At 39.8% G+C, this 12,623-nt stretch overlaps 1 protein-coding gene and 1 long non-coding RNA gene across 8 annotated transcripts in view; one reads left to right on the plus strand and one right to left on the minus strand.

Moving 5' to 3' along the window:
- The window catches only part of ARID1B (AT-rich interaction domain 1B), a 475,555-nt gene that overhangs the window by 234,243 nt on the left and 228,689 nt on the right, over positions 1–12,623 (minus strand). The window lies entirely within an intron of this gene.
- Positions 1–12,623, plus strand: part of LOC140705856 (uncharacterized) — a 45,738-nt gene that overhangs the window by 32,901 nt on the left and 214 nt on the right. The gene's annotated exons all lie outside the window — the stretch shown is intronic.

A 12,623-nucleotide genomic window follows, 5' to 3' on the forward strand; every position in this document is an offset into this window, starting at 1 on the left:
GAGAGAAGATTTCAGAAGGAAATACTGGACAGAGCTGCTTCTCCACAAAATGAAGAGTGAGTGTTCATGCTGTTTAACAGATAATCAAACTGTTCATATCTCAGATAATAATAATAATAATAATAATAATAATAATAATAATAATAATAATAATAATAATAATAATAATAATAATAATAATAATAATAATAATAATAATAATAATAATAATAATAATAATAATAATAATAATAATAATAATAATAAAGCAGAGCGTGCTGCCTATATATCACCCTATAGTGAAAAAAGCATTCTCTGGGTGCTTTACAATTTAATTATGCGGGCTACACATTGGCTCCCCTCTCAGCAAATTGGATACTCAATTTACCGATCCTGAAAGGATGGAATGCAGAGTGAACCATGACCCAACTACCTGGAACTGTACCTGGGTTGTGAGCAGAATTTTGGCTGCAGTGCTTAACCATTACACCATGAAGCTCCTAATAAATGCAAATATATGGTTTAACTGTTTCATGTTGATTTTTGTCCTGAGGTTTTTTTTTTTTTAACATGCATACACTTTGGGCAAAACTAGGTGGACCAACCTATATGTCAGAAGTGGTTGGGTCAGAATTGCTGAACAGAGCTTGGAAAATGTACTTTCCTTATTACAACTCTGAGAATTTCTGCTAACATGGCTGTTAGAACTACATTACAAGTGAATGGAAGCCCTCCCAGAGTCTCCTCCACTGTCTCTCTTTCTCATGGTGGAATTCAAAAAGCAGGAATAATCCTTACTCAGAGAAAAAGGGGTGTGGTGGCGCTGTGGGCTAAACCGCAGAAGCCTGTGCTGCAGGGTCAGAAGACCAAGCAGTCGTAAGATCGAATCCACGCGACGGAGTGAGCGCCCGTTGCTTGTCCCAGCTCCTGCCAACCTTGCGGTTCGAAAGCATGCAAATGCAAGTAGATAAATAGGTACCATCTCGGTGGGAAGGTAAACAGCATTCCGTGTCTAAATCACACTGGCCATGTGACCACGGAAAGATTGTCTTCGGACAAACGCTGGCTCTATGGCTTGAAGAGCAGGATGAGCGCCGCCCCCTAGAGTCGGACACGACTGGACAAAAATTGTCAAGGGGAACCTTTACCTTTACCTTTACCTTTACCAGAGAAAAATGCATGGGAGCAGCCACCATGGGAATCGTTTCCAGATTATGCTTCCAAAGCATAATTTGGCACAGCAACATCAGTGTAATGCAAGCATGTCAATCATATTTGGTATATGGGGTGGACAAGTATGGTGACAAGGAAGAATAAATCTTTAAATCCAGACTCAGCATATTAATATATATGTTTCCTTAGGCCAGCTCCAATAGATTTCCAAGGGAAGATACTAGCAAGACATCTCCCTGCAAATTAATTTTTTTAAAAAAATGGTCTGGTGTTGGCAATAAGCAACAATCACTATAACTGACAGTAGGGGCAGCTAGTGTGCCAAATTAGTATAAATCCTTTCAGCAACATATTTAAATCCAGAGTCAAAATTATTTACCTAAAAAGGAATTCTTTTCTAAACTGGCTGGATTAAACTTCTTTGTACAAGCTTTGCATAGGAGTCAGAAGGAGGGACAATGCTAGATCTTTCAGTAGCTTAGGTTGAAATATCAAGAGTGCAGCCTTCACAAAGAAAACGCTGCAGCATTTATTATACACTACCATAATGGGTGTGTTTATCTATTTTTTTACAGTGACGATCCAAAAAGATCAATGTAACATAAGGATTTAAGGACATAAGAAGAGCCCCTGCTGGATCAGGCTAGGGGCCCATCTAGTCCCGCTTCCTGTATCTCACAGTAGCCCCACCAGATGCCTCTGGGAGCACATGAGACAACTAGATACCTGTCTCCTGATACCCCTCCCCTGCATCTGGCATTTTGAGATACCTTCCTTTTAAGCCTGGAGATTACATCCCCATCATGGCTTGTAACCTGCAATGGACATTTCCTCCAGGAATATGTCCAATCCCCTTTTAAAGGCGTCTAGGCCACATGCCATCACCACATCCTATGACAAGGAGTTCCACAGACTAACAACACGCTGGGTCAAGAAATATTTTCTTTTCTCTGTTCTCACACACCAACACTCAATTTGAGGGGATGTTCTCTGGTTCTAATATTGCATGAGAGGGAAAAGAGCTTCCCTCTATCCACTTTATCCATCCCCTGCATAGTTTTATATCTCTCAATCATGTCTCCCCTTAGGCGTCTTTTCTCCAGACTAAAGAGCCCCAAACACCCAGTCATCATTTTAGTTGCTCTCTTCTGAACCTTTTCCAGTTCCACTATGTCTTTTTTGAGATGAGGTGACCAGAACTGTATGCAATATTCCAGGTGCGGCCTTACCAGTGTTTTGTACAATGGCATTAACATGTTGGCTGTTTTATTTTCAACCCCCCTTTTAATGATACCTAGCATGGAACTGCCTTCTCCACTGCTGCCGCACACTGGAATGACACTTTCATTGAGCTATCCACCAGCACACCAAGATCTCTTTTCTGATCCGTTTACAGACAGCTCAGAACGCATTAGCTGATAACTAAAGTTTTTATATTTTTTGTCCCATTGTGTACTATTTTACATTTTCTTATATTGAAACACTTTTGCCATTTTGCTGCCCATCCTCCCAGTTTTGAGAGAGCCTTCTAGAGGTCTTTACGATCCCTTCTGGTCTTCACTACCTGGAAAAGTTTTGCAACATCTGCAAACTCAGCCACCTCATTACTTATCCTTGTCTCCAGGTCATTTATGAACAAGTTGAAAAGCACCAGTCCTGGGGCACACCACTTTTCACCTCTCTCCATTTTGAAAACTGCCCATTGACACCTACTCTCTGTTTCTGGGTTCTCAGCCAATTCTCAATCCATAAGAGGACCTGCCCTCTTATCCTCTGACTGTGGAGTTTTCTGAGCAGCCTTTGGTGAGGGACTGCGTCAAACGCCTTCTGAAAATCCAGACACACAATATCCACTGGTTCACCTACATACACATGATGTGAGTGAACAAGAGCTTCTCTCTGTCCCTTTTTACTTTTGGCTTAACCCAGTCTGTAGTGGTTTCCGGATAAGTCCCTCTGTCAAGCTCTGTCCTGTGAGGCTTGTTTCATGGAAATTCCCTGTCCTTGGAGGCCTGAGTAAAGGAATCACAGACTGAAGACATGACTCTCTTCCTCTCTGTACTTGTCCTCTCTCTCCTCATGTAGGGCAGAGAGGGGAAGAAGACAGCTGGGCATGCTGTTAGCCAATATTTGTAAGTACAGGTTGAAAGCACCTCCACCCTTCCAGTCTGTTTTGACTATGAAACAGCAAAATACGTGCTATGAATAGTTGTCTACAACTGTGTCCTATGCCACTTCTAGTGTTCTCTTTGGATCAGTTTAGTAGATCTCACAGATCTCAATATCATTAGTATGCCAATGATACTCAGCTCTACCTTTCCACCCCCAAACTTTCTTCTACTATTCCAAATAGTTTGGAATTTTTTGTTTCAAATAGTTTGGCCGACATTTCAGCTTGAATATGCCATTACTGTCTGAAACTTAAATTGGCTGAGACTGAGTTGCTTATTTTCCCTCCTCGGATGTCGCCTTCTCTGCACATGTTTTCTGTAACTACTGGCAATGTTATTATCCATCACATGAAATGTGCCTGAAGTGTTTTTCTATTCATTCTGTTCTTCCCTTTTTCATATTCAGGCTACTGTTAAGACTTCTTTTTTTAAAAAAATATATATATTATTAGAATTTATCTCCCCTCACCTCACTAAGACTTATTCCATACCTTGGTTGTTTCTGTTCATACTATTGTCACCCTCTTCTGGTTGGTCTTCTAGAAATTCTTATTAACTCTCTTGTTTTTCTTCAGATTTTAACATTAAAGACAAAATTTTCACCTGTCATTTGGATTATGTTACTACTTGCTTGAAGTCTTTTAACTGGTGTTCCAGGACTCAATATAAGCTTCCTGCTCTTACTTTCAAAATCTTGTATAGTCTGTCTCCTCCCTATCTTTTGGTTGTGATTTCCCACTAGAAGTACTGTCATTCCTTCTATTCTTCTAACTCTGTTTAGGGTCCCTTGCTCTTTATTTCACCTTTGGCCTTTCTTCCTTCCTGCTCCACATGCTCCATCCCTCTGTTCTCTCACTTTTAGTATGTATAAATCTCTTTTTTAAAAGCTACATCTTTCTAGTATTTTAGATTCTGTTTTGCTTTTATCAAACATATTCCAAATTTATTTATTTACAGTCAAAGACCAAACAAATTGAACAACATAAAAGAATGAAACAAACAATACGAAACTTGCAACATATGCTATACCAAGCAGTATCTCCCAAAGGGGATAAAATTTATGTTGGAGTTTATATCGAAAATATCCAAGACCTCTTCTGGGGAAAATCACTAGGTGATCAAGGAGCTGTAGCAGTCTATGGCGGGTGCACAAAGTTTGGTCACAGATGTAAAAATCTTCTGTTCTTCCCAGAAATTTTTGGAGAATAGATAAACAAAAATCTTTACAAAATTCCTGGTAGAAGGAACTATGTAAAATAACATGTCCCACACTTTCAATTTCCCCACTGTTGCAGGGATATAAACGATTCCATGATAAGAGTAACAACACTTGAGAATGGGAGTCATGACTCTCCGCTACAGTCGTATATGGTCATTTACAGTCACTTACAAACCGGTTTCCAACCTCTATGCATATGCGGTCCTGGTGCCCTTGGGAATGTCTAGCCCATATCTGAGACCTCCAATGGAGCTGTGGAGGACCATAGGCCTCGTATGAATTCCCAGCCCATCTCCGTTGGTGGGGGGCAGTAACCTTGTATGTTTCATTTCTGCTTATTTTCCACCTCCCGAATCCTTTATGGGCGTTCCTGTTGCCAATTATAACAGGTATTGGGTTACCAACGGGCTCAGTGTCATTCCCTTGTTGATTGTTCTTTGCTAGTATTTTGGGACCAGTATTTGATGTTGGATGATGGTGTCTTTTTTATTTGGGGAGGCGCTACTCTGCCGACAACTGGGCAATTTGGGTATGCATAAGGTGTATCAAGGCCTGGTCCCTTTACATTGTGTGTCATTATTATATCCTTATTTATTTGTTTCCTTTTCGGCTTGGGGACACATTGGGGGGAGCTTTTATTAGCATCCCGCTTCCTTCTATTATTATCAGTGGCAGCATCCACATCTAATAGTTTAAAGAGTGGTCTAAAATTAATGCCTTTCTTTACTTTCTTTACCTTCTCCTGCAGGAGATTGGTCAACTTCTTACTACCAGACCTATCAATATTTTTCTTTCTCCCCTTCCTTCTAACTGTTGGTGCACCTATGCCCAGACCTTTTTTGCCACTGTTCACAGCTGGACTTCTTATTGTTCCGCTTGGGGGCTCTGTGGCTTGGGTTGATTTGCCCTTGTCATCCAACGAGGTCTGATGATTGTCCTCTGTATCTACCATAGGGATTTTTAGGGAGTTAGGTCCATGATACTCTACATTCTTAGGATCCACACAAAGCAGTAATTCCTCCAGGGACAGTCCAGCAATTCTGTTTATTGTGCTCGGAGACGGATTGTGATAGTCCATATCGGGCTCTTGTGTAGAATTGTCCTTTCTCTGCCTCCTCAGGAGTTCACTTTCTGCTGCAGGAAGCTGCTGTGATTTCATCAGGTAGCCTGTTATGACTATCATAAGTTCTTTGATGTCAAATAGGAAATCCCTGATTTTTGATAAATGGGTCTGGTTGTGTGCAGAACGATAATCTCTTATGGAAGTGTTGTTGTATGACCCCCCTTGCTGGAATGGGCTGATCTAGAGCAGTGGTTCTTAATCTTTGTTACTCGGATGTTTTTGAACTGCAACTCCCAGAAACCCCAGCCAGCAGAGTTGGTGGTGAAGGCTTCTGGGAGTTGCAGTCCAAAACTCCTGAGTAACCCAAGGTTAAGAACCAGTGATCTAGAGTGTTCTAGGTTTTTTTAAACGATTCTGATAAAGTACTCCCTGGTATCTCCCTCCACTAGCACAGAAGGCAAGATTGTAAACCGAGCGAGTGTAACAGCTTTTTTTAAAATTTCGGAAAGCTTAAATTGGTCAGGTAAGTAGAAGGTACAAATATCTTATTTCTTAATGCAATACATAACAAACTTAGATGTTCTGGTAATGCAATGTCTCAGATTCTCTGCTTCAGGGCTGATTTGACTTTCAAGTACCCCAGCACTATTAATGTGTTGGAAGAAAATCCCAGAGATAATAATTCATTAGACGAGTGCCTTTTCCATTTGGATTGAAAGGTATTCAACACCGTTAATGGTTCAAGTCCTACTGGTAGAAAGATACGTTTTAGCCAGTAGTTTATCAAATATACCCTGGCATGAGCTTCAACAGGGATTAGACCAGCCTCTAAACAAAAAGCTACTTTAGGGACACAATGTGGTAGTGGAAATATAGCTCTCAGGAACTTAGCCTGAATGATTTCTAACAGTCTGTAATTATAATGAGTACATAACTGGGATCCATACAACATTTGAGATGGCTTTATAGGTCCTTTCCAATTTTTTTCTATGAACTCTGGAAAGTGTCACTGTAAGTCAGAATTGACTTGATGGTACACAATTTTATTAATTTTATTAATAAGAATAACATTATTCTACAGTAAAATCTGTAGCAGTTCTTAACACTGGATATTTTCATAGCTCTGTTCTTAGCAGTCCTATTTGAATGAATGAACTTTACTGCTGTATAAAAGCATAAGAATACATCTAGCACAGTTACAGGATAATAACTTGATAACATAAGGAGGTATCTACATATGATTCAAAATTCAAAGTTTAAAATTTAATTTAGAATTTAAACCTTCTAATTAACCCATCTTCTTAATATGAAATGTAATCAAATATAAGCAATTTTAGCTATTTGTTTCATAACAAAAGAGTTTTCATCATTTAAAAGTCTTTCCAACCCATCCTCATTTGCATATGTTGTTAATCTATCTAAACATGGCAGGATAAATCTCTCCGTATGTAGGTGATGAAAGGGGCTATGGAAAAACATATGTACCATTGATTCTACCTCGCCTTGGGGGCATGGGCAGAATTGACTTGATGGTACACAATTTTATTAATATTATTAATAAGAGTAACATTATTATACAGCAAAATCTGTAGCATACAGTTCTTAACACTGGATATTTTTATGGCTCTGTTCTTAGCAATCCCATTTAAGAAATACAAGTTTGGTTTTTTAAAAAAGTGCACTGAAGAATATAGATATTGTTGAACTTCTTAAAGCTGTTGTATGCATCAGAAAGTTGCTCTGCAAGTTTTAGAGAAGAGAATATGGACTTGTTCAAGAACTCGAAAATACTCTTGTGAAACTTTGGTTAAACCTATTAGGGCACTACTATGTGACATAAATTCAAGGAAAGCAATGCTACTCTGCTAGATTAAATGCTGTAAGCATTTAATTTAAAGTAACTGAAAGTGTCCAATTCCCTGCCTGTTGGGTTCCAATGTTCCCTAGAGCTCCATTTTAGCCTTTGGGAGGCTTGAGATGGAAGGAGGGAACCTTTAAAAGTAAAAAAAAAATAAAAAAAATCACTACTGGATTGCTGCAACCATGATCAGAACCATCACTGCTGACCCAATGGTGATTTTATTTTACTACTAACCCCCACCCCACCCCAATATGATGCTTCCAACAGCTTTCCAGGGCAAAAGGGAGCCCTAGAGTGCCTTAGAACCCAAAAGGACAAGGATAGGCAGCTTTAATTATTATAAATTAAATGCTTCCTGCACCCCATCTGGGTTATGCGGCACAAAGTTACACAACCATGATTTTGCCAATTGTTTTTTGAAGATTCATATGAATATGAATCTTCTTGTCATGCAACCCTTATGTCTTTGTTGTTATTTGCTGTAAAGCCGAAACTTACTTAAAACGATTCTAATAGGGCTTTCAACAAAGGTGTGATATTTAAGGAGTGGCTTTACCATTTCCACTGCCCCAGTGAGCTTCCATGGCTGAGTGGGTATTCAAACCCTGCTTTTCAGAGGCCTGGTCGCCCCTCCATCCACTACACTACACTGGGTATCTATCATATCTCTGTCAGATGTTTTACACTGAAAAATAACCTCAACAACTCAGTAGAGACATCATACCAAACCACAGTTTAACTTCCAAACATAAAGACAGAATTTGGCTAAACTCACGATGTGGACTCTGCCTTCATTTTATTGGCTGCTTTGGACATAACAGCAACAAGCCTGGAATGAGAAAAGGACCAGTGTAGTCCTCTCTGATACTCCACGGCATTCAGCACGTTAACTACAGTTAAAGTAAACTTTAGTATTCCATTACATCTGAAACTTCGTATCAATGTCTTACTATTATCTAGGATAAGTGTCATCTCACATCCTATTTGGCTAATCACAATTAATCCATAAGTTTCCACTTCAGACATAACAGAGACTGTGGTTAATTTTAATAAGGATCATCAAAAAAATAAAATAGCACACAAGAATGCCTGATACTAGTTTCTGGCTCCTTAACTAGATTATGAAGTTAGGATCATTAGGTCCAGAAGGAGCCTATATCTTCAATTTGCTTGCCATCTCCAAGTGTAATGCTATCTTAAAGTATTTGGCTTGAGTACAGGCAGAATTGTATCACACATTACCATAGTTTCATCAGCAGACTTCTCTGAATGGATGAGCCAGCCAAAGGCTTGTGTCATTCCATTATTTAGATTACACTTCTGCCCACCATACTGATAAACTGAGTAAGTAATGGCAAATGATGCACAAGAACAGTACTATCAATTAATCATGGCATCTCATGGGCAGTGTCAATCTATGCAAAATATGGCTGGCAACTGCAGGGAGAAAAGACCTTGTAGATTTAAAGTCTCACCATCATCCTTTGAAAACATCTTCTAGGTTTATGCCTCCCTGTGTAAAATAATCTTGAAGACCAGAGATGCTCAAGCTGAATGAAATATGGAAATCATGATCCACTAGCAACTTGTGGATGCTCAACTTCCTCTTTGGATACATGGAACATGACCATTTATACCTAATATGGAATTGTAGCTCCCCTCCCCTCAAGTTGAAAAGCTATCTTATAAGCATGACAATGGAAGATGCTACATGAAAAGACGCCTACATTCTTAGAAATGTAATATCCATGCTTTTCTATTGTTTAGAAATTGCCAGTGACCTACTGCTCTGTGCCCATTCAAGTATCCAGTAGCAGAAATGAAGAGAGGATTAATTTGCTAATTCACCTTCGGGAAATATTTTATTGGAGGGAGGGATGTGGGATAACTTAGAGTGCCTGATTGTAAAGTCAGGGGTCAAGAGTTTGATTTCCCACAGTGCTGTATGGGAGAACAACAAACCTATATGGCCTTGAACTAACTAAACTGTCCCAGAGCACTTAAAGAATAAGAGAATAGAAAACTACTTTATATCTAGAAGACCCTGGAAGGGGCCATCATATGGTGTCATCAACTTAACAGTACACAATTAAGTCAATAGTGAAAGAAAGTTATTAACCATGGAATGGATATATTGCAGAATTTTAAAACTACCCTGCCATAAACAATTTTTTTAAAAATGATTGCTTAAAAATGCAACACTCACAGGAGCAAGTGCTGAAAGTTACATTCCTTGATTAAAATGCTAGTGATAATGAATGTTGAAACAAACTTTGAGGCAAATGAGGGAACTTTGCTATAGAAAGAAAAACGGTACTACTTTGGAAGCCACAGAAAATGTTTCAGTGGCTGAAATTTTGTTTGTATTTGCATAATGTAAAGCTACACCTTCATAAGTCTGCTGGGCATTATGCCCAGGCAGTCCAGATCTCATAATTATATTGTGCAATCGACTGCATGACTCCTGTTCAGCTTGTCACATAGCATGCATGCAGAACTGCTTCAAGAATAACACATCCATCCTTCTGAAATTTTTGGTAACATTGCTGCAGGTTCGTGCTGCATGTGCAGAGCTGTGCAACAGGATATCAGCCAGTATTTTTAAACCTCTATCCTAAATAGAACTTCCTCATCAAAGTAAATGTCTCATATTTTAAAAATAATTTTAAATGCTTATGAAAAAAATAAATTTTGTTAGAGTTTTGAAGAGATTGTGCAAAATGCAAAAAAATATTTTAATAAATGTTACTTTGCTGATGCTCTTTACTCATATTCTTACATTCTCCTTCAGCAATTGCTAGGCCTCAACATTCACTGCTTCATCATCCTTTAGCCAATTCCTTGCACATGATCTGGAATGGTTCTTTTCATGAGAATTGCCTATTATGTGGGACAAAAAAGTAGAAGCAGTAACCTTGAGTGGAACTGTGCCTCAGCATCTGCATCAAGAAGCAGCTTTGCTGTTGGTTGCAGTCTAGGGGGCTGAATTTGCTTTAAAAGATTCAGCACTGTATGACAACCATAGCAAATGGCATATTGCCATAAATCAAACTGTGCCAAAGACCTGGAAATCAATGCCTGCAAATAAAATAAAATACATATCACCCTAAGAAAGCTCAATTGCATTCACAGATTGGCTTCATTAAGCCAGTATATCCTTATTAAACTGAAAGTAGGATTTTCCAAATCTCTTTTGGTAATTTCATTGATAAATCCATCTACATTTTTATTCATATACTGTAAATGTATTCTTTCTGATTTAGAACAATTCATTGACCACCTGACACAAAAAAAATACTCGTGGTCTAGTCCTGACAAATTCTTCCTCCACTAAAGAACATTTCACATATGTAACAGAATATCAGAGTGTCCACTCTGAGAGTGGGCTTTGGCCAGTTCATACTCCTCAGGAACGGAAAGGTTTACTACACTCGTTTTATATTTTTAAATGTTTATTTCTCATCTTTACTTGTTTGTTTACTTACCTGTCGTACCTATCTATATGAGACCTTTGCTTGCTGTTGGAAAGCATATTTGCTTACTGTTGGAAAGATAGCAGCAATTGGGTAAACTTGGCCTCTTGTGGCAAAGAGTTCCAAAGCCTAGGCAAAACCACAAAAAAGGCCTGCTCTTGAGCCTCCACCAAACAAGCTGCTGAATGGACTATGAGAAGGGCCTCTCCAGAAAATCGTAAGCCTGGGACAGCTTGTATGAGAGGATATGGTCTTTCCTGTAGCTTGGACTTTAATTGTGTAAGGCTTTATAGGTCATAGTTAGCACTCTGAATTGTGCCTAGTAAGGGATTGTTAACCAAAGTGCAGCTGCTGTAAAAATGGAGTTATATGTTTCCTGTAACCAGTCCTGGTCAGCATGATTTTGGACTACGCAAAGTTTCTTCAAAGTCAGCCCTATGTACAACATGTTACAGTAATTTATTCAGGACTAGAGATGGGGATGATCTGCCATTTTGGCAATTCATCCTGCTTCGTGATCCATCAAATTTGATGAAGCACGAAGCTCCTCATGAACCGACGAAGCACAAATTGATTTGTCAGTTCATCGGGTTTTTTTTTTTTAAGACAGCCAGAGGCTGTCTAAAAAAAAAAGCTGACTCTCACCCCACAGTCTGCCCCCTTCCCGTCGCATCCCTACCTTGGCTGCCACGGTCTGCATCATTGCCACCACCACGATCATCCACAGCCACCTGCCCCACGGTGGCCTTTGCAATCTCCATCCACTGCCATTCACTGTGATGGCATCCACCGCTTTGGTCTGCCTTAAGGGAATCCAGGTTACCCTTTGCAAAGGCTACCCTTTCCCTGACCCAAAAGAAGCTGCAGCCACCATCTTTGGAAAGAATAGCCAGTGTCCCTTATGGCAGGCTGTGGCTGCGGAGGCCACCGCAGCAGGCGGTAATTGATGATGGTGACAGCAGGTACCAATAAGTGATGGTAGCACTGGGTGGTGGTGGATGGTGTAAGCAGCTAAAGTAGGGAGGGGAAGGGGATAAGGTACAGGCTGTGGGGGGGGGCGGCGGTGGGGCTGCCTGGCTGCCTTTCAGCCCACCGATCACCTGATTGGTGGGCCCTTAGGCAGAATGAGAAGGCCATAGGGAGAGAGGGAAGGCTAGACTTCCCTCTCTTCATATGGGGGAACGAATAAAAATAGACAGCTATTCATCCCTTTATATTTGTTGGGGTCTCTGGAACTCACAGATATGAAGAGACAAATATTTAATGAATCAGCAATTTTTAACAAATATCCCAATTCATTTTTTATTCGTTCCCATGTCTAGTCAGGACAGAAGAAAACAAAATATCAAGTAATCAAGTCAGACATCTTCAGAAATAGATGCAATGGGTAAATCAGCTTTAACTGTGCAAAAGCACTCCTGGTTACCATGAAGACCTAAATGTCAAGGTTCTAGAATGAATCCTGGAGTACATTCAAGATGCAAACCTGACTTTCCAGGCAGAGGGTAACACCACCCAGGACAGACTGCATCACTATTCCCTGTTTTGCCTTTCAACTGAAGAGGAACTCTTCTGTATGGCCTGGAATAGGTTCTTCTGTGACAGAATATGTTTGGGTTAGTCTGGGCATTAGGTGCAAATTCTAACCCCACTCCAATATGATATTAAAGATATGTGGAGCCTG

This window comes from Pogona vitticeps, chromosome 1 (genome assembly GCF_051106095.1).
Source record: "Pogona vitticeps strain Pit_001003342236 chromosome 1, PviZW2.1, whole genome shotgun sequence".
Taxonomy (NCBI): Eukaryota; Metazoa; Chordata; class Lepidosauria; order Squamata; family Agamidae; genus Pogona; species Pogona vitticeps.